Consider the following 23,381-nt stretch of genomic DNA (forward strand, 5'->3'; position numbering starts at 1 on the left):
GGAAACAAACCGTAGAGACAAAACTGAGAAGTACTTTATTTTGTCAAGTTTCAAAGAGCTACTACAAACCATGTTGGATTTAGAGTTCCATACTCATCTATCTATACAGGAGAAAACAGAGTGAAACCTAAAAATTAAAACTGTTTCAGCAAACGAATGCTTCAACCTAGAAGAACGAAAATTGGTGAACCATGTGGGATTTGTGTACTGATCATTACAACGAAGTATGATCAAGATCAGGTTAAAAAATATGTGCTGAGATTTCAGGAAACTCGTAGTTTTTTGGGAGCCTGTCAACCCTTTCAATGAAAGTGTTTTTCGCCAGTCTCTGCTTAGGGGTACTTCAAGAGGAAACAAACCATAGAGACAAAAGTGAGATCTACTTTATCTTGTCAAGTTTCAAAGAGCTAGTAAAAACCATGTTGGATTTACACTTCCATATTCATATATCTATATAGGAGAAAACAGAGTGAAACTTAAACATTCAAACTGTTACGGCAAACGAACGCTTCAACATAGAAGAACAAATATTGTTGAGGCAAGTGAGACTGGTATACTCATCATTACCTGAAAGTGTCATCAAGATTGGGTGAAAAAATGTTTGCTGAGATTTCTGGAAACTCGTATTTTTTGTAAGCTTGGCAACCCCTTTCAATGAAAGCGATTTTCGCCAGTCTCTGCTAAGGGCTACATCAATAGGAAACAAACCATAGAGATAGAACTTGGAACTACTTTATTGTGTCAAGTTTCAAAGAGCTAGCACTAACCGAGTTTGATTTAGAGTTCCAACTACATGTATCCATATAGGAAAATACAGAGTGAAACCTAAAAATTAAAACTGTTACTGCAAATGAACAGTTTAATCTAGAAGAATGAAATTTGGTGAGCCAAGTGGGATTGGTGTACTGATCATTACCTGAAAGTGTCATCAAGATTGGGTGAAAAAATGTTTGCTGAGATTTCAGGAAACTCCTAGTTTATTGGAAGCTTCGCAACCCCTTTCAATGAAAGCGATTTTCGCCAGTCTCTGCTTAGGGCTACATCAATAGGAAACAAACCATAGAGATAGAACTTGGAACTACTTTATTGTTTCAAGTTTCAAAGAGCTAGCACTAACCATGTTTGATTTAGAGTTCCAAATACATGTATCCATACAGGAAAATACAGAGTGAAACCTAAAAATTAAAACTGTTACTGCAAACGAACGGTTTAACCTAGAAGAACGAAATTTGGTGAGCCAATGGGTATTCGCGTACTGATCATTGCCTGAAACTGGCATCAAGTATGGGTGAAAAAATGTTTGCTGAGATTTCAGGAAACTCGTACTTTTTTGGAAGCTTGGCAACCCCTTTCAATGAAAGCGATTTTTGCCAGTCTCTGCTTAGGGCTACATCAATAGGAAACAAACCATAGAGATAGAACTTGGAACTACTTTATTGTGTCAAGTTTCAAAGAGCTAGCACTAACCGAGTTTGATTTAGAGTTCCAACTACATGTATCCATATGGGAAAATACACAGTGAAACCTAAAAATTAAAACTGTTACTGCAAATGAACAGTTTAACCTAGAAGAATGAAATTTGGTGAGCCAAGTGGGATTGGTGTACTGATCATTACCTGACAGTGTCATCAAGTTTGGGTGAAAAAATGTTTGCTGAGATTTCAGGAAACTCCTAGTTTTTTGGAAGCTTCGCAACCACTTTCAATGAAAGCGATTTTCGCCAGCCTCTGCTTAGGGCTACATCAATAGAAAACAAACCATAGAGATAGAACTTGGAACTACTTTATTGTGTCAAGTTTCAAAGAGCTAGCACTAACCATGTTTGATTTAGAGTTCCAACTACATGTATCCATATAGGAAAATACAGAGTGAAATCTAAAAATTAAAACTGTTACTGCAAAAGAAAGGTTTAACCTAGAAGAACGAAATTTGGTGAGCCAAGTGGGATTGGTGTACTGATCATTACCTGACAGTGTCATCAAGTTTGGGTGAAAAAATGTTTGCTGAGATTTCAGGAAACTCCTAGTATTTTGGAAGCTTCGCAACCCCTTTCAATGAAAGCGATTTTCGCCAGTCTCTGCTTAGGGCTACATCAATAGGAAACAAACCATAGAGATAGAACTTGGAACTACTTTATTGTGTCAAGTTTCAAAGAGCTAGCACGAACCGAGTTTGATTTAGAGTTCCAACTACATGTATCCATATAGGAAACTACAGAGTGAAACCTAAAATTTAAAACTGTTACTGCAAACGAACGCTTAACCTAGAAGAACGAAATTTGGTGAGCCAAGTGGGATTGGTGTACTGATCATTACCTGAAAGTGTCATCAACATTGGGTGAAAAAATATTTGCTGAGATTTCAGGAAACATATTTTTTGGAAGCTTGGCAACCCTTTTCAATGAAAGCCTCAATAAACATGGGCATCCAGTTATCAGATGAGTATTTTACTGTTTTCATTACATACTCCCAAGTGGAATACCTGAATCATAAGGTAATTTTATGTTAGTATTATTTAGTTGAGATAGTAGTATTTAGTTGGTTTAGTTGAAGACTTAACCAAAGCCTCATGTGCTTGGCAAACATTTATCCATTAGACTATATCACAGTGCCTTATTTTTTATTATTATTATTATTATTATTATTATTATTATTATTATATTAATTTATTTTGAGAGAGCGTTACATTAAGTTTCTTTATTCTCACAGCAAATTCAGGATCCTCCTACTGTGGTCTCCCAAGTTGTCTACTTTACAGGAATTTATCACCATTTCTGGCTTGCAGCACATTTCTTTTTTATTGGAGACAGGGTTTTGCCCTCTTTGACCTTGAACTTGCACAAGTTGGCCTTAAACTTGTAATCCTCTCCTTTAGCGTCTTATATATATGGGATTAGTTGTGTACCATGATCCCAGCTATTGTTAGTTTTTTGAGTAATATGCACAGTTTTTCATATCAGCTACCCAATTTACTTGCACACACCCATGCATAAGTGTTGATTTTTCTCCACATCCACATCAGTGGTTGTCACATTTCGAAGTTATCCATTTTCACTGGGATGAGATGATACCTCATGTTTTTTTTTTTTTTTTTTTTGTGGTGCTGGGGACTGAATTCAGGGCCTTGTGTATGCAAGGCAAGCACTCTATCAACTGAGCTATTTCCCCAGTCTTCCTCATTGTATTTTTGATTTGCATTTTCCTGAAGGCTAATTATATTGAACATTTTTCTATATGTTTACTGGAACATTTTGTTTCCCTTGAAAACTGTCTACTTTATTTGCCCACTTGAATGGCATTACTTAGTTTTTGATTGTTTTGTTTTATTATTATTTTTATTCTTTATGTATTCTAAATATGAAGCTTGTATCAAATTCAGACTGGGCAAAGAGTTTCTCCCATTTTATAGAGATTACACTTTTTTTTACAGTATATCAGGTTTTTAGTTTAATGCCATTTTTATTTATTTATTCATTTTTTGATTTTGAAATTATTTTCGAAACATTTGTTGTCCTTACCAGAGCTTAAATTGCTTTCTCTTTTTTATTTTGTAGTTTTACAGTCAGATCTTTTACCCCTTTTGAATTGATTTTGAACAGGTTGAGGAATCAGGATCCACTTTCTTTAGAACTGAAACTTTATACTGAGCTTTAATATTGGGGTGAGTCTTCTAATTTTGTTCTTTATATTTTTCTTGATGGGAACCTGTATTTCATATTTGAGGTTGACTGAAGTTCTATGTTCACTTTAGGCTTACCATTCCATCTTTTTCAAAGATGGCATGTGGGAATTTTGGTAAGATTTACATTGGTATGTAAATCAACTTGCATTTTACTATTTCAGCAACATTAAATTTTATCAATAAATAATGGATGCCTACTTAGTCTTTTAAACATTTTCTATAGTATTTTCTGCTTATAAGACATATTTGTAATTTTTTTTGCTATGAATTTAATGTTTGATACTACCATAAATGAAAATTTAAATAATTTTGCTTTGAATATTTATTGTTCAGCTTCAAAAATTTTATTTATTGATTGGTGCTATATCCTGCATAAAAGCTGAAATGTTTTATTTAAATAGTTCTTTGGTAGAGACTTTAGGATTTAATTCACATAAAGCCATATATCTGCTTTTAGAGTTAGATATAGTTTGATAGTTTCACTTCACATTTCTAATAGGTTTTTTGTTGTTGTTGTTTGGTACCAGATATTGAACTCAGGGGCCCTTGACCACAGAGCAACATTCCCAGCCCTATTTTGTGTTTTATTTAGAGACAGTATCTCCGTGAGATGCTCAGTGCCTTGCTTTTCCTGAGGCTGGCTTTGAACTCATGATTCTCCTGCCTCAGCCTCCCAAGTCACTGTGCCAACCATGCTCAGCTCTGATATGGATGTTTTTATTATGTTTTTACTGATTAAATCTCTTATTAAGTCTTTTAGATGAGCCTTATGATAAACCTGTATGTTGGATGTTATTATTAGTCTCATCTTGCAGCCCTGTGGAACTGAACAAGGACCACCCAGTGAGAAGAAGCAGAGGATATCTCTTTGGAGCTTCCTATGTTGAAGATGTCAGCTGCCAGCACATGAATTTGTAGGAGTCTCAAGGGCAAAGAGAGTGGAAAAGCTTTGTAGCAGTAAACAGGGACACCTTCAGGGAGTGTCTGATCAGACCCTGTCAGCATGGGGAAGCTACAGGAGGAGTAAGTAGAAGCAAGGTAACCTGTGTTATTGTTCAAGGGTGCATACTTGATTTCCTCCAGTTGGTCCTACGTTGGAAGCAGGGACAAAAATTAAAGTTGCCATCATTAATTAAATCCTATCTGTTTGGAACCTATTGTCACAGGGGTTATTGCTTAGCATCCTGGTTTATTACTAGAGATGGTGGTCTGACTTAGAGCAGGCTGCCTTCCTGCACTGGTTGCCCTAGAAAATGGGTTGGTTTCCTGGACTGGTTATGGCAGATTGGGAATCAGAGTTCTCTGATGGTGGTGGTGGTGGTCATGGTGGTGGTGGTGGTGGTTATGGTGGTAGTGGTTATGGTGGTGGTGGTGATGGTGGTGGTGGTGATGGTGGTGGTAATGGTTATGGTGGTAGTAATGGTGGTGATGATAGTGGTGGTGATGGTGGTAAAAGTGGTGGTGGTGATAATTATGCTGGTAATGGTCGTGCTAATGGTGGTGATGATGGTGGTAACTGTGGTAGTCATTGTAGTGGTGATGGTGGTAGTGATGGTGGTAATGGTGGTGGTGGTAGTAATGGTGGTGATGATAGTGGTGGTAATGGTGGTGGTGGTGGTTGTAATGGTGATGGTGGTAGTAATGGTGGTGATGATATTGGTGGTAATGATGATGGTGATGGTGGTAAAGGTGGTCAGTACACCAATCAAACTTGGCTCACCGAATTTCATTCTTCTAGGTTAAACTGTTCATTTGCAGTAACAGTTTTAATTTTTAGGTTTCACTCAGTTTTCTCCTATATGGATACATGTAGTTGGAACTCTAAATCAAACTCGGTTTGTGCTAGCTATTTGAAACTTGACAAAATAAAGTAGTTCCAAGATCTACCTCTATGGATTGTTTCCTATTGATATAGCCCTAAGCAGAGACTGGTGAAAATCACTTCCATAGAAAGTGGTTGCCAAGCTTCCAAAAAACCACGAGTTTCCAGAAATCTCAGCAAACATTTTTTCACCCAATCTTGGTGATACTTTCAGGTAATGATCAGTACACGAATCCCACTTGGCTCACCAAATTTTGTTCTTCTAGGTTAAACCGTTCATTTTCAGTAACAGTTTTAATTTTTAGGTTTCACTCTGTTTTCTCCTATATGGATACAGGTAGTTGGAACTCTAAATCAAACACGGTTTGTGCTAGCTATTTGAAACTTGACTAAGGAGGGGGTTACATTTAAACTGGTTGGTTCGGACCCTGAATATCTATGTGAGGAATTGCACAGGACTCCAGGCCATAATTCAACTAAATGGCCAGTGGGGCCTCACCTCCAGACCGGTAGACTTACTGTTCATCACTCCCCATCCAGAATGGCAGGAAAGAAAAGAGCAATCTTTATCAAGCCACAAAGAAAGAACAAAATGGTCTGCTTACCCTGCTGGACACTTCTGCCCAACGACTGTACTGTGCCCCAGTGGGACTAGATCACCTTTCCCAGGATTCTGCTCCCCTGATGCTGTAGCAGCATCTCCTCCACCAGACTCTTCACCTGGCCGGCAGCAGGTGAAGCTGTGTGGTAGTCACCTGCTGGTCACCGTGCCTTGCCCACCTTGGAGGCCATGAGGGCCAGAGGAGGGCCCCACTTCATTCCCTCTCAGTCTCCTGCCCATCCCTCTTAGCCTTGCTGAGGGGCCAACACCTTGCCTGGACAATTTTCAACATCACCAATTACATAAAACACAATTCTTATCTTAAATCCTTGTTCTATGTCACTTGCTGGGATCCTATTACGTTATTTTTTTTATTGGTTGTTCAAAACATTACAAAGCTCTTGACATATCATATTTCATACATTAGATTCAAGTGGGTTATGAACTCCCATTTTTACCCCAAATACAAATTGCAGAATCACATCGGTTACACATCCACATTTTTACATAATGCCATATTAGTGACTGTTGTATTAAAGATAACAGTGTAGTGGTTAAGAAGGTGACTTCTGGGCTGGGGTTGTGGCTCAGTGGTAGAATGCTCTCCTAGCATGCATGAGGCACTGGGTTTGATCCTCAGCACCACATTAAAATTTAAAAAATAATAAAGATATGCTCACCTGTAACTAAAAAAATTTAAAATATAAAAAAAAAGAAGGTGATTTCTGGAACCACACATCTGAGTTCAAATCCTAACTGCACCAGGTCACTTGGCAGCTGTTGACCTTTGACCTTACCACTATTTTAGTTTCTCCATCTGTAAAATGGGAATAATATTAATATCTACCTCATAGGTGGTTGTGAGGCATAAATGACTATGAGTGGAACAGAATTTGCCACCTCCAAGGCCATTATTACTACCACCATCTTAGTTTGTCTAAAACACTGGCCTGTGGTATGCACAGAGCAGGGGAGGGCACAGAGTTTCAATGGCTTACTCAGGGCCACTGGCTGGACTCCATCCCAGGTCAGTTTCCTTCCAAACTACATTCAGCCAACTGCACTTCTATTTCTTATCACTGTTCCTTTGGGAAAGTGTCTCTTTGGAAAGCTTCCCAGCCTCTTGTTTCATAAGGACCCTTCATCATTTTAATCAAGAATGGTAATATTCATCAACTTAGGCCTCTTTACACAGACTCCAAGAACTTGCAGAAGTGATAATTTTCCCCTCAACACTGAAACTCTTCCTGAACACAACTTCACTCTGGACTAATTTGGAATTTCAATTAATCGACAAGTATTTATTCGGAATTAGCCTCTGCCCCTCCTTGTGCTAAATGCTGTGAGAGAGACAGACATCTGTGGAACAATGAGAATCCACTGCACTTGAATTTGAAAACATGCCTATTCACTCCACAATCTCCTCTTTGTTTAAAAAAGAAAAAAAAAAGGTGATAAGAAGAACCATCTCAGTATTCGTTATTGCAATAGACTGGATGATTGGATGGTGTTTTCAAAAAGACCTCTCCATCTGGGCATAGTGGTGCATGCCTATAATTCCAGTGGCTCAGAGGCTGATGTAGGAGGATTGCAAGTTCAAAGCCAGACTCAGCAACTTAGTGAGGCCCTAAGCAACTCCATGAGACCCTGTCTAAATAAAATACAAAAAAAGGGCTGGAGATGTAGCTCAATGGTTAAGTGCCCCTGGATTCAAGACCTAGTACCAGAAAAAAAAAAGGATTTGTTCACATCCTCATACTCAGATCCTGTGAAAGTGATCTTATTTGACAACAGAGGTTTTATTGAGGTAATTAAATTAAGGCTCTTGAGATGAGTCCATCACCTGGATTATCCAGGCAGTCTCTAAATCCAATAATCGATGTTCTTACAAAAAGACAGAAGAGGAGCAACAGATACAGGAGGAGGAGAAAGCCATGTGAAGACGAGGAACACCCGGGAGAGAGAACATTTTAATTTCAGACTTCTGGCCTCTAGGGCCATGAAAGAATAGACCTCTGTGGTTTAAAGACACCAAGTTTGTGATCATTTATCGGGGCAGCCAGAGGAAGTGAGTACAGTCATCTAGTGATGGGTAAAAAATTGCCCCAAATCCAGCAGCTTGAAGCTAGGTGTGCTTGCCATCTGACTGTCATGCAGAAGGGGAGTCCAGACACAGCACAGCGGGGTCTCTTCCCAGCTTCTCACCAGGCCAAAATCAAGGTCCAGCTGGCTGCAAGCTCACCTGGAGCTCAGGGTCCACCGTAAGCTCACAGTGCAGTTCCTCAGGGCTGAGACTCCAACAGCCAGGGCTCCACTCAGCTCCTCCAGGCTTGCATTCCCTGCCACATTATCTCCCCCATCCTCAAAGCCAGCAATGGCTCCACTCCCTCAGGTCAAATCCCTCCCAGAGCTCAGATCTCAAGTCCACCCTATCACTGACCTCCAGATCCAAATTTAAAGAGCTCATGGGATAGGTCATAGCTACCCAGATAACTTCTGTTTTAGTTGGGATTTGTATCATAGTAACCAAAATATCCAACAAGAACAACTTACAGGAAGAAAAGTTTGTTTGGGGCTACAGTATCTCAGTCTCAATCCGTAGATGGCTAAATCATTGCTCTGGGACCAAGGTGAGGCATGGGGAAAGGGCCCAGCAGGAGACAGCTGCTCAGCTCATGGCAGGGTCAGGAATCAGAGAGAGAGGAAGAGGCCTCACAGAGGATGCACCCTTCCCAGGCAGGACCCAGTGATCTACCTCCTTCAGCCACACTCGCCAGCCTACAGTTACCACCCAGGCAGTCTATCCCAACCAGGCTGGACCGATTAGGTTACAGGCCTCACAATCTCCTCACTACACCCCTGAACATTCCCGCCTAACACAGAACCATATCCAAACCATAACAATCTCCCTTTCAACTGTGCCTTCTAATTTAACCTAAGCACGGGATTAAAATCCATCCTAGTCAGAGCCCCAAGACTCTGCAGGGCACATACATCAGGAGCACAAGTATTTGGGGCTATTTTAGGATTCTGCCTACCACAGATAGTTATCAATAGTAAATGTGGGAATGGTTGTGAAATCCTCTTATGAGTAACAATGCTGAACAAAGGTAAGAGACTATGATTTTCTTAAAATCCACTCTTATTTTAAATAAGAAGAATTTTAAAATATAGGGCATCCTCCATAAGACATGTCATAGCCTAGATAGAATGGGGTGGGGCAGACCAAAGTACAAAGATGGACTGGAATGATAATTAGTCCTGGTCTGAATGTACCAACTCAACCCCTCCTTGTGACCCCCCTAGACGGTGCTGCCCTAGTGCACTTGGGCTGCTATAACAAAATCCCTTAGACTGGATAATTCATAAACAACAGAAATTGCTCATGGTTCTAGAAGCTAAGAAGTTCAAGATCAAGGCCCCAGAAGATTCAGTGTCTGATGAGGGCCCCATTCCGCCTAGATGGAACTTTCTATGTATCCTCACATGGCAGAAGAGGCAAAAAGCTCTCTGGGGCCTTTTTTATAAGAGCACTAATCCCAAACAAGTGGGCAGATTCCAAAGGACCAAATCACTTGCCAAAGACCCCACCTCTAATACCATTATCTTAGGAATTAGAGTTCAGAATATGAATTTTGAAAGCACACTGACATGCGGTTCTTCCCATCCTATAATAGGAAGACTGAATTCAGGGAAGGACCTAAGGAAATTGCCAAGAGCCGCACTCACCTAGCGAACTGCAGAGCTGAGAGTTAACCAAGCAGTCGAGCTCCAGAGTATGTCAACTGCTAGCTGCACCTGCCTCTAGCAGAGGAAGACTGAGTGACAGAGAAAACTGGGGGCGTTGGGGTGAGACAGACAAACAGGGGCAGGACCTGAGCAGCTGAGGGACACAGGACAAAGTGATGAATGGAAGGTGTACACACACACACACACACACACACACACACACACACTGCGGTCAATCAGCTCTGCTGTCAGATGCACCTTCTGAAACCAACACTGGGTGCAGTCAGCTTCATTTCTGGATCACAAACACATTCAGGAAGCATAAAACACAATGATCATGTTGGGAATTGATAGTTACAGCCCCCCAGTGGCTATAAACCATAATCCAAACTTCTAAGAACAAGAATTCTGTGGCAGATTGTATTGTTCAAAGTTGATTCTAGCAATATATTCCATCCCACATGTTCTTCTTAAGATGTGACTTTGAAACGTTCGTTCGTACTCTGTGACTGCCTGGCCAATGGAAACTGGCTGTGTCCGTGTGAGTCCTTCAGGTGCTTATTCTTGAAACCCAATCTCCAGTGGGAAAGTCCAGTCTATCCCATTGAGAGGCCCCCAGAGAGAGGAAGCAACCATCAACCTCAAAATGCCAGCATGGAAGTGAACCCTTTTGAGGTAGATTCTCCTGCCCAGCCAAGCCACCAGTTGATGCCACATGTCACAGAAATCAGCTGACTCTGCTGAGACTGTCCAGATGAACATTAATTAATATATATACATAATTTTGTGGGCTTTTGTTAACAAAGTCTATGGTTAATCAGTAGTCTAATATTCTTCTCCTAAATCATATCACTCAGAAGAATTATATATATAAATTTGTAGAAAATACATTTTGACAGAGAGATTAATTAAACATTATATGAGCCAGGCACAGTGGTTCATTCCTGTAATCTAGCTGCTTGAGAGCTTTAGACTGGAGAATGTCAAGTTCAAACCAGTCTCAGCAAAAGTTAAGTGCTAAGCAACTCAATGAATCCCTCTCTCTAATCAAAATACAAAAAAAAGGATTGGGTTGTGGCTCAGTGTTCAAGTGCTCCTGAGTTCTATCTTCTGTACAAAAATAAATAAATTTTTAAAAAAAGCAGTATCTTTAGTGTGGCCTTGGTCCTCATGGTGTGAATCGTGCAGCATGACATCCTATAACATAGAATGCTAAGCAACTTTCCCAAGGAATGAGTTTTTAATATCCAAACCACCCAGTCTAAATCTGAGTTTATGAGCCTCTAAGGTTTCATAAAGGGGAAGGAGAACATCAGCTTAGACCTCACCTCAAACCACAGGACATTTAAATTCTGATTTATGATGTAGGCTGAACCAGCATAAGCTATCAAGAAATCTGATGTTCCATGACTTTTTAAAAATAAACAGAGTAAGCACCAAACTTGATCAGTTCCTTCTTGTTTGGTTAACGGAGTTTGGTACATAGTTAAAGGAATCGCTTCCAACAACCTGTTTCCTTCTCAGATTTGCCATCAAGGGACCAAATGGTCACGCCATGTTTGACTTGGTCTGTGGGCGTCTCAGTCAGGACGAAGCTCTGCTGCAGCCTGAACTCACAGCTCCCCTTTCTGGCCCTCTTCCTGTGGGGGAGTCTGCTTGACAGCTGGGGACTTGTCCCCTCTATGGATTGCTCTCTATGGTGCTCTCGATGCCCTTCCCAAATGGCTCCTGATCCACTCCCAGGGCTGCACAGGCCTCTGACCCAAGACTGTCCTCCCAAGTGCTGGCCCAACCGCTCACATGCTCACCCTTTGCTGGGGGTAGGGAGTGGGGTCAGCTATCTACAGGGCCTGGGAACGGGGCTAAGCCATGTGGTTAGTGTGTCCATGTATCTAAGCCTGTGCAGGCCCCTTGGGTGCCACAGGACCCAACCGACCTGGATGAAGGAAGATGATGAGAGACAGAGAAGCTGGTGCCAAAGAATTACGAGTTTCCTGAAATCTCAGCAAATATTTTTTCTCCCAAACTTGATGACACTTTAGGGAAGGATCAGCACACTAAGCCCACATGGCTGCCCAAGTTTCGTTCTTCTATGTTGAAGCGTTCGTTTCCAATAACAGTTTGAATTTTTAGGTTTCACTTTGTTTTCTCCTATAAGGATACATGTAGTTGGATGTCTGACGTGCATACGGGTAATCTGTTTCTCCTCCAGTCAACTGTTAACCTTTATTTTATTAACAGTATGAGGTATTTTATCCTGGTCATGGTCTGTGACTTCAAGGCATGGATTATCTGAGAGGCATCCAGCCTCTGGCTTACTTCATGTTTCTATTCACCCTCAGGTGTAATAAAAAAAAACGTTCTCCATACCAGATGAATCACTGGGTCCCAAAGTGTCCTTTCTTTGTGAATCCACACATTACATTGAGCAACAAGTGCTTTTCAGAGTGATAATGTCATAAGGAAGGTCACAGATCTGACATTTCCTTTGTGATTTGCTCCCTAACAGTATTCCCGGCATCGCTCTGATGCAGTGGAAGACCAAATAGTTTTAGGGATGGCCACCACAAAGGAGAGAGTCTCTTTCAAGAGTGTTCAGATTTTAGCCAGAAAGAGTGGTGCATGCGTGTAATCCTGGTGGCTCCAGAGGCTGAGGCAGGAGGATCACAAGTTCAAAGCCAGCCTCGGCAACAATGAGGTGCCAAGAACTCAGTGAGACCCTGTCTCTAAATAAAATACAAAGTAAGCCTGGGATGTGGTTCCATGGTCGAGTGCTCCTGAGTTCAATCCCTAGTACAAAAAAAAAAAAAAAAAGAGAGAGAACGAATTTGGACCCCCACCTCAAACTATATATAAGAATGAACTCAAAATGGATCATAAACTCAAATATGAGAGCTAAACACTGTTAGAAAATTGAGTAGTGTGTATTTGTGACTTTGAGTTAAGCATTTTTTTTAAGATATGACATAAATACTAGTAAAAATATGAAAAAGAAATGGGACTTCATAAAAATTTAAAACCTTAGAGCATCCAAAGATACCATCAGCAGAATGAGAAGGCAACTCACAGAACGGGGAAAAAATATTTGCAAATTATCTATTGAAGGGATTGGGGTGTAGCTCAGTGGTAGAGTTTGCCTGAGCATGCCGAGGCCCTGGGTTCAACCCCCACCACTGCAGAAACAAGACAAGGCGGCCACCACTCTCTGTTCAGCCTGTGTTAGAGAATGGAGGGACTGAGGGAGCCAATTAACTCCTGTCACACTCTAAATAGAGAGCAGAGAGCCCCACTCTGGCTCACAGGGGCTGAATGAGGGCCTGGGATTCCACCCCCTGGCAGGGACAAGGTGGCCTCCCCTCTTCCACTACCCCCCCTCCCCCGCATGCCGTGGTGTCAGAGGAACCTTTAATTTCTTATGAGAGGAATAGCTGGTGGAACCTAAGATCAGACTCAAATTCAAGCATGTACTAAGGAGTCTGAAACTATTGTTCTAAAGTTTCTAGGGGATGGTTGGAATTACTTTGGCAAATTCATAAACATTTTAAAGAGTTATATAACAATGTACTACACAAATCAGAAAAAAAAATCCTAACACTTTAACCAGTTGCTATACCTGCAACTTAAAAAAAATCAATAGAATATCTTCAAAAGTAAAACTTGGCTTGAATCAGTAAATTCAACTATCTCAGACCTAGAGTAATCCAGCCGGCCCACCATTACCATGCATGAACTCAACCTTTGAAACTATGAACCCAATATGAACTTTTCCTCTTCTAGGTTGTTCTTGTCAGGCATTTTCATCACAGTGACAAAAAGCTGACTAACAAATTTTTAAATTCTATATAAAGAAGTAAAAAAAAACAACAATAAATAAACAAATAAATAAACAACCCTAAGGAATTCAGCAGACACTTCACAGAGAAGATATACAATTAATCAACAAATTTATAAAAAAAAATGTTCAACATATCTTGCAATTAGATAAATGTAATTAAAAGCTACTCTCAGATTTTATCTCATTCTAGTCAGAATGGCAATTATCAGTAATAGAAGCAACAGTCAGTGTTGGCAAGGATGGGGGTAAAAGGTACATTAATTCATTGCTGGTGGGACTGCAAACTGGTGCAACCACTCTGGAAAGAAGTATGGAGATTCCTCAGAAAACTTGGAATGGATCCATCATTTGATCCAGCTATCCCACTCCTCAGTCTACACCCAAAGGACTTACAATCTGCATACTACAGCGATGCAGTCACATCAATGTTTATAGCAGCTCAATTCATAAGAACTAAGCTCTGAAACCAACTTAGGTGCCATTCAACAGATGAATGGATAAAGAAAATATGGTACATATACACAATGGAATATTACTCAGGCATAAAGAAGAATGAAATTATGGTGTTTGCCATTAAATGGATGGAACTAGAAACTATCATGCTAAGTGAAATAACACAATCCTAAAAATCCAGGCTGAATGTTCTCTCTGACATGTGGATGCTGACTCACAATAGGTGGCAGGGTGGGGCGGGGGTGTGCATCAGATTGGAGTGGGGGGAATGGGAAAGATAGTAGAATGAATCAGACATAACTTTCCTATGTTCATATATTAATACACATCATGTACAACCACAAAAATGGGCAATTGTACTCCATATACGCATGATATATCAAAATACATTCCACTATCATGTATAACTAAAAAGAACAAATGAAGATTTAAAACGACAAAAGAAGTAGAAATAATTATGGTGACAGGGAAGGAGAGGTATTTAAGGGAGCACTGACTTGCAAACACAGAGAAAAAACAAGCGGGACACCATCCTCCATCAGGAAGCAAACAGGAGTTTTCTATTCAATGCCGAGTCCTTCTCATTATAGAAGGTGGTCTGAGTATTCCTTGTGGATGTCTGTGGGGTAACCCAGGACAAGGGAGAAAGAAAGTAGACATAACTTTCTTATTTTTATATATAAATATACAATCAATGTAACTCCACATTATGTTCAACCACAATAATGGGATCCTGATTAGAATAATTTATGCTCCATGTATGCATAATATGTTAAAATACACTCTACTGTCATGTATATCTAAAAATAGCAAAAATTAATTTTAAAAAAATTGCATACCCTAAAAAAAAAGATACTGGAAATCAAGTGTCTTCCAGGTGTCAAAAACTAATGAGTAACGGAGATGGCACTGAAGTCTAAACTGCTTAACTTCCAATAGAGAGGTATTTTTGCCATGCTTTTTATTTAAATGTTTGTGTCTGCTCGAAAATTCATGCTGAAATTTAATCCCCAATGTAATATAAAGAACACAGACCCAATGCTTACAATGGAGTCTGAGATTCACTACCTTTGTGTATAGCTTGAACACTTTGAGGTATCTGAGAAAGTGCTGCCTATAACCAAAGTTTCTTGGGTTGGAAAGCTCCATGAGGGACAGGCAGCAAAACTTCCATCACTAAATCACACAAACAGGCGACTCCCCTGGCTTCCTCTCTCCCACTCAGGCCTGGCTGCGGGGGGTAGGGGAGCAGGAGCGCTGTCCTGAGTCTCCACACATCCTGCCTTCCTGCCGTGGGACTTAGGAGCTACCGCTAACTTCATGTTTCTGAGCTTCGCCTGCACTTAGGGTGTTTTCAATGCCCAACTTCCCTTTGTTTGCTATTTTGGGTGCTGGCCTGGAACCCAGGGCCTCACACACGCTAAGCACACACTCTACCCCTGAGCCACACCCAACCCACCTCGTGCGCCTCATGTCTGCGTCCTTCTATCCAGACACACCCACTCACACTCGCAGCTGCTACCTGCAGGTTGGAGGTACTGAGTATGTTGTGTAGGTCATGCATCTCAATACCGTTCATTTAGATGTTAGAATCCAGTGACAGTTCTTACCCAAACAGTCGGAAATGTTTACCAGTTCCTACAGCACACAAGCTTTAAGAACACTTTCTAAGATACACTACACGAGGAAGTAAGTCACTGGGGCAGGGTGGGGGGATATTCCCTTGGGGATAATATTTTGTCCCTGGCTCCTCATTCCCTCTCTCTTCTTCCTGAGTGCTGAGTAGTAACAACCATGGAGGTTGCCAACCATGGGCTGAAATCCCTGAATCTCTGTTTTGGGGAAAAAGAAAAAAAAAAAAAAAATATATATATATATATATATATATATATATATATATATATATATATGTATATATGTATATATGTATATTGGTAACTTGGTACCAAGGAGTGAAGCCAGGGGTACATCCCCAGCCAAGCCCTGTTTATTTTTTCAGATGGGGGTCTCTTTAAGTTGCTTAGGGCCTTGCTAAGTTGCTGAGGCTGGCTTTGAATTTGCAATCCTCCTGTTTTAGGCTCCTGAGCTTCTAGGATTACAGGCATGTACCACAGTGCCAGGAGAAAATCTCTGAAACTCTGAGCCAAAATAAACTTTTCCTTCTCTATGTTGTTCCTGTCAGAAATTTTGTTCACAGTCATTAAAAGCTGACAAACCACTAGGTAAATGAATTAGTTTCTATACATAATAATGATACAACAGAGATTTTGAATGTACAAGAATTCTCTGGTAAAAAGCATAACAACAAGAAATTTATGTATGTTTTTCTGTACTTCTGTAGCAGGAAACACAGTGAATTGTCCATATTTATCCATGGGCAAAATATTGTATTCACTGTTGTGTAGTTGATGTTCTTACATTCCTAACTTAAGGGCCAGGATATTCTGCACAATATGAAAGTTTTTCTATCATATTCATGAAGCATTATTTTTGCACATGCTATAGTGGTGCAAAAAATGAAAACTACCATGAATTAAATATAGATAAATCACTTTGTATTGCTCTTCAGGCATATATGGGCAAGGGAAAACACTTTATTCAATAAAGAAATGCCAAAGATATTTTTCAGGAAAGAATATATTTGAGTAAATTTTACAGGAAAGTATTTGGCAAAATAGTGGAACGACTTATAAGTAGAGGTGAAAAGCCTACCGAGCCTGGTAATAGCTGGTTTTTCAGATTAGAATTTTAGTTCTACTTTAAATTTACCTGAATCACAAGAAAGCCAAATGTAAATTTAAATGTTAATCTAAAGAGGGACAGCTCTTTAGAGTTAAGAAATAAATCTTAATTAGAGAGTAAACGTACTAACCTCCATAGTTGGCCTAAAAGCAGCCATCAATTAAAAAAGCATTAAAGCTTAACCTAATTATCAAAACTTAATAGCTAACTCTCAATAATCTACTTAACCAACACTGGACTAATCTATTTTCCTAATAGAAGAAATTATGTTAAAATGAGTAACAAGAAAACATTCTTCCTGCATAAACTTATATCAGATCGAATAACTCACTTATATCAGATCGAATAACAACACCATAATATTAAATAAACCTCAAAACCATTATTAACAACACTGTTAACCCAACACTGGTCTGCACTGAGGGAAAGATTAAAAAAAGTAAAAGGAACTCAGCAAATGCTAACCCCGCCTGTTTGCCAAAAACATCACCTCTAGCATAGATAGTATTAGAGGCTCTGCCTGCCCAGTGACATACCTTCAATGGCCGCGGTATCCTAACCGTGCAAAGGTAGCATAATCACTTGTTCCTTAAATAGGGACTAGTATGAATGGCTTGATGAGGGTTTAACTGTCTCTCACTTTTAATCAGTGAAATTTACCTTCCCATAAAGAGGCGGGAATTTCCTAATAAGGTTTATATCCTTCTTGTACTAATACATCCCCTAACTTTCTCCGCAATCTACCTCACTCTCTTTTCTGGAACTATAGTTACACTTTTTGGTTCACATTGACTTCTAACCTGAGTAGGTCTAGAAATAAGTATGCTAGCAATTATCCCTAACTTAATTGATAAAGGAAATCCTCGATCCACAGAAGCTGCGGATAATTAATTTCATAGACTCAGGCCAATGAACCCTGTCCAACTAATATAATCAAATTTCATCATTTATATTTACAATTGCACTTTCAATAAAAATAGGACTTGCCCCATTTCATCTATGAGTACCAGAAGTTACCCAAGGAATACCACTTAAATCAGGCCTAATTGTGCTAACATAACAAAAAATTGCCCCAATCTCTATTGTATACCAAATCACATCTTCCATAAATCCCACTCTCATATTATTTATAGGAACCCTATCAATTATAATAGGAGGCTGAGGGGGGCTTAACCAAACCCAACTAAGAAAGATCTTAGCATACTCATCAGTTGCCCATATAGGATGAATGATAGCAAATACAACCAACTTTAATAATATTCAACCTAATCATTTATATTATGCTTATCATTCATATATTTATACTTCTCCACTACCACAAAAAACTTCTACCCTTTCCCTATCAAACTTATGAAACAAATTTCCCCTTCTAACATCTACAATTTTAATTGTGCTAATATCACTAGGGGGGCTGCCCCCTATAACAGGGTTTGCCTCAAAATGAATTATTCTCAAATAAATTATTTCAAACAATAACTTTATTTTCTCCACACCAATAGCAATACTAGCACTCCTAAATTTATATTTCTACACACGACTTATTTACTCCACATCCCTAACCCTATTCCCATCATTTAATAATACCAAAATAAAGTGACGGTTTGAAAATATAAAACTAATCCCCTTTCTACCAAATTTTGTTATTATTTACATTCTCTCCCTACCATTAATACCCCTCCTTTCATCCCTGAACTAGGAATTTAGGTTAATTAAGACCAAGGGCCTTCAAAGCCCTAAGCAAGTGCCCGTTCCTGTACCTGTACTAAGGACTGCAAGACTTTATCTTACTTCAATTGAATGCAAACCAATTACTTTAAGCCCTTTCACCTAGACCCATGGGATTTAAACCCATAAAACTTTAGATTAACAGCTAAATGCCTTATTCAACTGGCTTCAATCTACTTTTCCCGCTGTAAAATATAAAAGGTGGGAGAATCCCCCCCAACCTCCCAACCCCCCGCAGAGTTGAAGCTTCTCCTTTGAATTTGCAATTCAATATGCTTATTCACCTCAGGGCTTGATAAAAAGAGGACTCAATCTGTCTTTAGATTTACAGTCTAATGCTTATTCAGCCATTTTCTATGTTCATCAACCATTGATTCTTCTCAAGTAATCATAAAGATATTGGAACACTTTACCTTCTATTTGGTGCTTGAACTGGAATAGTAGGAACAGAGCTTAGCCTACTAATCTGGGCTGAATAGTAGGAACAGAGCTTAGAGCTTAGCCTACTAATCAACCCCGAGCTCTATTAGGTGATGGTCAAATCTACAATGTCATTGTTACCGCATGCTAGGAGCCACAAGCAAATATACGATGTATGGCACCTTTGGTTGTAAAGTGACGCCAGCTAGCCACTGAGATGATTATGTTAAGATTTACATTCATATGGAAATTGGACTCCCGCTGTTCACCTTGGCCTGCTACCGGACTCATGTTACGGGACTCATGGAGAGTTCCAATTGGTTGGGGAAGGATAGTAGGAGGGAATTCCGGGGGAGGTCTGGGGGACCCCCGGTTCCGGGGAACGCGCGGTTCCGGTGGACGCCCACGTGGGAGGACCGGGTTTGGCTTGCCGCCCGCGTGGGAGGACCGGGTTTGGCTTGCCAGCGGCGGCTTTTTCGAAATAAAGTTTTGTTTCTGCTTGAGTGGCTCGTGATTCTGTGCCCAGCCAAAACTGCGGCAACCGCACATGCATTTGTTATAATTTTCTTAATAGTTATGCCAATCATAATTCTGGGGTATACACTTTGTTCCTGCTGAGTGGATCTTTCTTTCTACTTCCTTGTTGCTATGTCCTGAGCATCTTTCCTCCAACACACCCTTCCACCATGATGTTCTGTCTCACCGTGGTCCCAGAGAAATGGAATCAGCCATCTGTGGAATGAGACCTCTGAAACTATGAGCCAAAATAAACTCTTCTTCCTCTATGTTATTCCTGTCAGATCTCTTGGTTACTGTGACAAAAAGCTGACTAAAACATAGTCCTTTCAGAATTATCTCTGGAAAACAGGACGCTGGGTCATTTATCCACCGGAATGCTCCTCTGGGCAGGTTTCTGGGACTGTTGTGACCTGTTGAGTAGGAAAAATTTGGACAACTGGGTTGGTGGGGTTGCATTTTAGCAGTTATAATCATCAGGGGTAGATGAAAGAAGAAAATGTACCTAATACAATAGATTACAAATGATGTTTTGCAGAAATAAATATTGTGATGGCTAAAAAAAAAGTAGTTTTTGCAAATTCCCATTTACATTCCAATTTAGCCCCAAGACCAGTTTCTGTTAATTCTTCTCTGCTCTATTCTCATGAGCTTACTTCTGTTCTATAGCATAGCCTTAAGAAACCACAAGGAAAAAACATGAGATGAACATTTTGGTTTTAATAGGCTTAATTTATTTTTCATATTCTTTTGATACTTTTACTGCATAACTGAGGAAAAAAAGTTATTTTATCTCTTACCTTTTCAGTGCTTTTACTTCTGAAACAAATTAGATGGTTTCTGGGGACCATTTGAGCCCAGAATTCATTGTGATTTGCATTCTTCAAGCTAGATCATCAACCAGTCTTGCTTCTAGCATATTACTTCCATAATCCATCTGTAAAGAGTTAGTGCATGTGGATATATTATAAAAAGTTTAGAAGATTACTGGAGATCATTGCCTCTACTCATATTTTCTTTGGAGTCTGTTAGAATGTCTGAGGTTTCTCATTATATTTGCTTCTTTGAGTTAAAGTGCATTTTCACAATGTCTGTGGAAGATATCCATTATAGGGGCCAAGGCTGTAGCTCAGTGATAGAGAGCTTGCCGAGCACGTACAGGACTCTGGGTTCAAACTCCAGCAATAAAGAAAAAAAAAATCAGTATATGAAATGTACTTGGAACAGTAGAGTAGATATTATTGTTTAAAGAAGTTTAAAACATGATCATGAGGAAAAATCTCCCAATTTGAGGTACACTTCAGATTGACAAATTGGGTTCCAACTAAAAAAACTTCCGTATTGCCTAGATAATGACAAGAATATAACGAATCATAACTTTGATAATGCTTGCAATGACAAAAATTAACAGGAGTGCATGTGCTGGAAAGGCTGTCTTTGTAGTTATAAAATCACACCACTAAACTAATACCACTTGGGAGATGCAAGTAGAAAGCTACTTTTTAAAAAGGCAAATTATTTTTTTCCTAGAATATCCATTTCTTTCTAATTTAAAGGGGAAAAGCCAATTTCCTTATTAGTTTCACCAGTATGTTTACCAATAGGGGAAGAGCACTTCTCAGCTCAAAAGGCTTAAGGAGATTGCAATAAATTATTTAGCTCTGTTCTTTAAAAGCACATACCTACTTGCAAAACCAAATGGAGAAAGAGGGACAATCAGATATTCTCTGCTTTCAAAAACTGTGGCCCAGGACACCGGAAAAAGGAACAGTGACTCCATCCCTTTCCCATGTAAGGTCCTGTCCCATGTGCAATCAATTACCAGGGTCTGAAAAATCCCAAAGGAATTATGACCAGTGTAGGATATGATTTTGATGATTTCCTGCTTCTCTTATAGCATTTTTATGCTGTTTATTCGACAATGTTTACACATTAAAATGATAATTTATTATACAATGATACAAATCAACACTTTAGGGTATAACAGGATCTTCAAAATTACAATTAATTCGAACACTTTTATTACCTTTTCTTGAGGAAGTTGATAGGTACAGAAGTTAATCAAGTTTCCCCATATCACACAGTAAATGGTAAGGTCAAGACTAGAAATGATGTTTCTGACTTTGGAAAAGTGGAAAAGTACCTATCATTTTTTTTGGGGGGGGGAGTAAATAGGAAGTGCTGTCTCTGTGGACGGTTCTTAGTGAGCAGCCAAGGCAGGCTAAGGTCAAGGCTAAGATCTTCTGCCCTGATGTGAGGGTCCCTGCAGCAATTCTTTAGAGCTTTTAAAAAAACAAAGTAAAAAAGACAAACAGGATGAAGCAATCCACTTCAATTACAGTGCAATGTGTTAAGAGCTTAACTGCTCCTAATTATTAGAGGAGATTTTGGCCAGGATAACTCTGATAATAAATGCAAGTGAGCTCTGAGCAGGTACTAGCCTCTGTTGTAGAGTGCTTTCTTTTCTCCAGAGACATTCAAATTCAGTTATTGGCTTAAGATTCAAAAGAATAAGCAAATATGAGAGAATAAATACTTGTTTCTTTTTTATAATCTGATCATCATTGCAAACCCTAACACTACACCAAATTGTTACTTGAAACTGAATGAATGTTTTTTAAATTGAACTATTGATTTATTTAAATTTATTTTTTTCACTTTGAAAATAAAAGCAGAACTTAGCAAATCAGGTGATTAAGTTTGGCAGAATAGCTGCTGTACTAGCAAACACATTGTGCCCAATAAAAATCCACTCTGAATTTCCCTCTCTGTACCAGTAGAAATGAGAAACTAGCTGGGAATATAAGAAGAATGCTGATTGGCTGGGTAACAGTAAGCAGGATGCATAAAAGGCAGCTGTATAACATCTGGGAAGGTCAATGATACCGTCCATCTAGACTCAACTCCCTGCTCTTCAGTGTCTTTTTAATAGGAGTGGGTGCCCATTTTTAGGAAACAACTTTGGGTGAGTATTGACCTGTATTCTAAGTGGAGTTTAGCTCTTACAGGTGCCAAGTATGATCATTTTTAATCTCTGAATTTAAAGAGAATTGAAAATGACCACCTTTCTTAAATTAGAATAGAAGTTTAATCACTCAATTATTAGTTAACTGTGTTTTCTCAAGTTCTGTTTTTTTTTTTTCTCCTCGTTTATTAAATCCGCAGATATGCTTTTCAAAATCTATCTATAGAAGGCAGTGAAGAAGACAAATCACAAGCTGGTGTTAATAAAGCCAGCAAAGGGGGTCTCATTTATGGGGACTACCTGCAGGTAAGCGGCAGGGTCTTACAAGCAAACTTCCAGCTGCCAGCAAACTTCCAGCTGCCGGCTGATGATTGGCTCACAGCAGCCCCTGCAACATCTAGCCGATTGGCTCCTCTGCGGTGATGTTCATTGGTCTTAGCTCCTCTGCGGTAATGTTCATTGGGCTATTTCCCTGCCCTTCAGACTGCCAGCTGATGATTGGCTCACAGCGGCCCCAGAAACATCTAGCTGATTGGCTCCTCTGCGGTGATGTTCATTGTGCTTGGCTCCTCTGCGGTGATGTTCATTGGGCTGTTTCCCTGCCCTTCAGACAGCCAGCTGATGATTGGCTCACAGTAGCCCCAGCAACATCTAGCTGATTGGTTCCTCCATGGAGCTGCTCATTAGGGGACTTCTTTGGCCCCGCCCACGTGACCCAGCCAATCAGCCTCAAGAGCAGGAGGATTGTGGGAGGTGGTGAGGTTTGTGTGGGGGTGAGAGGCTGGGGGAAGCCAGTGGTGGCAGTTGGGCTCTGAGGGTTTTTCCTGAGGAGCTGTTTTGTTTGGCGTTTGTAGTTCTAAAAATAAAGTTCATTTCTTTTGACAAGTGGCTC

Source organism: Spermophilus citellus (assembly GCF_964194105.1).
Source record: "Spermophilus citellus genome assembly, chromosome: 2".
In the NCBI taxonomy this organism is placed as follows: domain Eukaryota; kingdom Metazoa; phylum Chordata; class Mammalia; order Rodentia; family Sciuridae; genus Spermophilus; species Spermophilus citellus.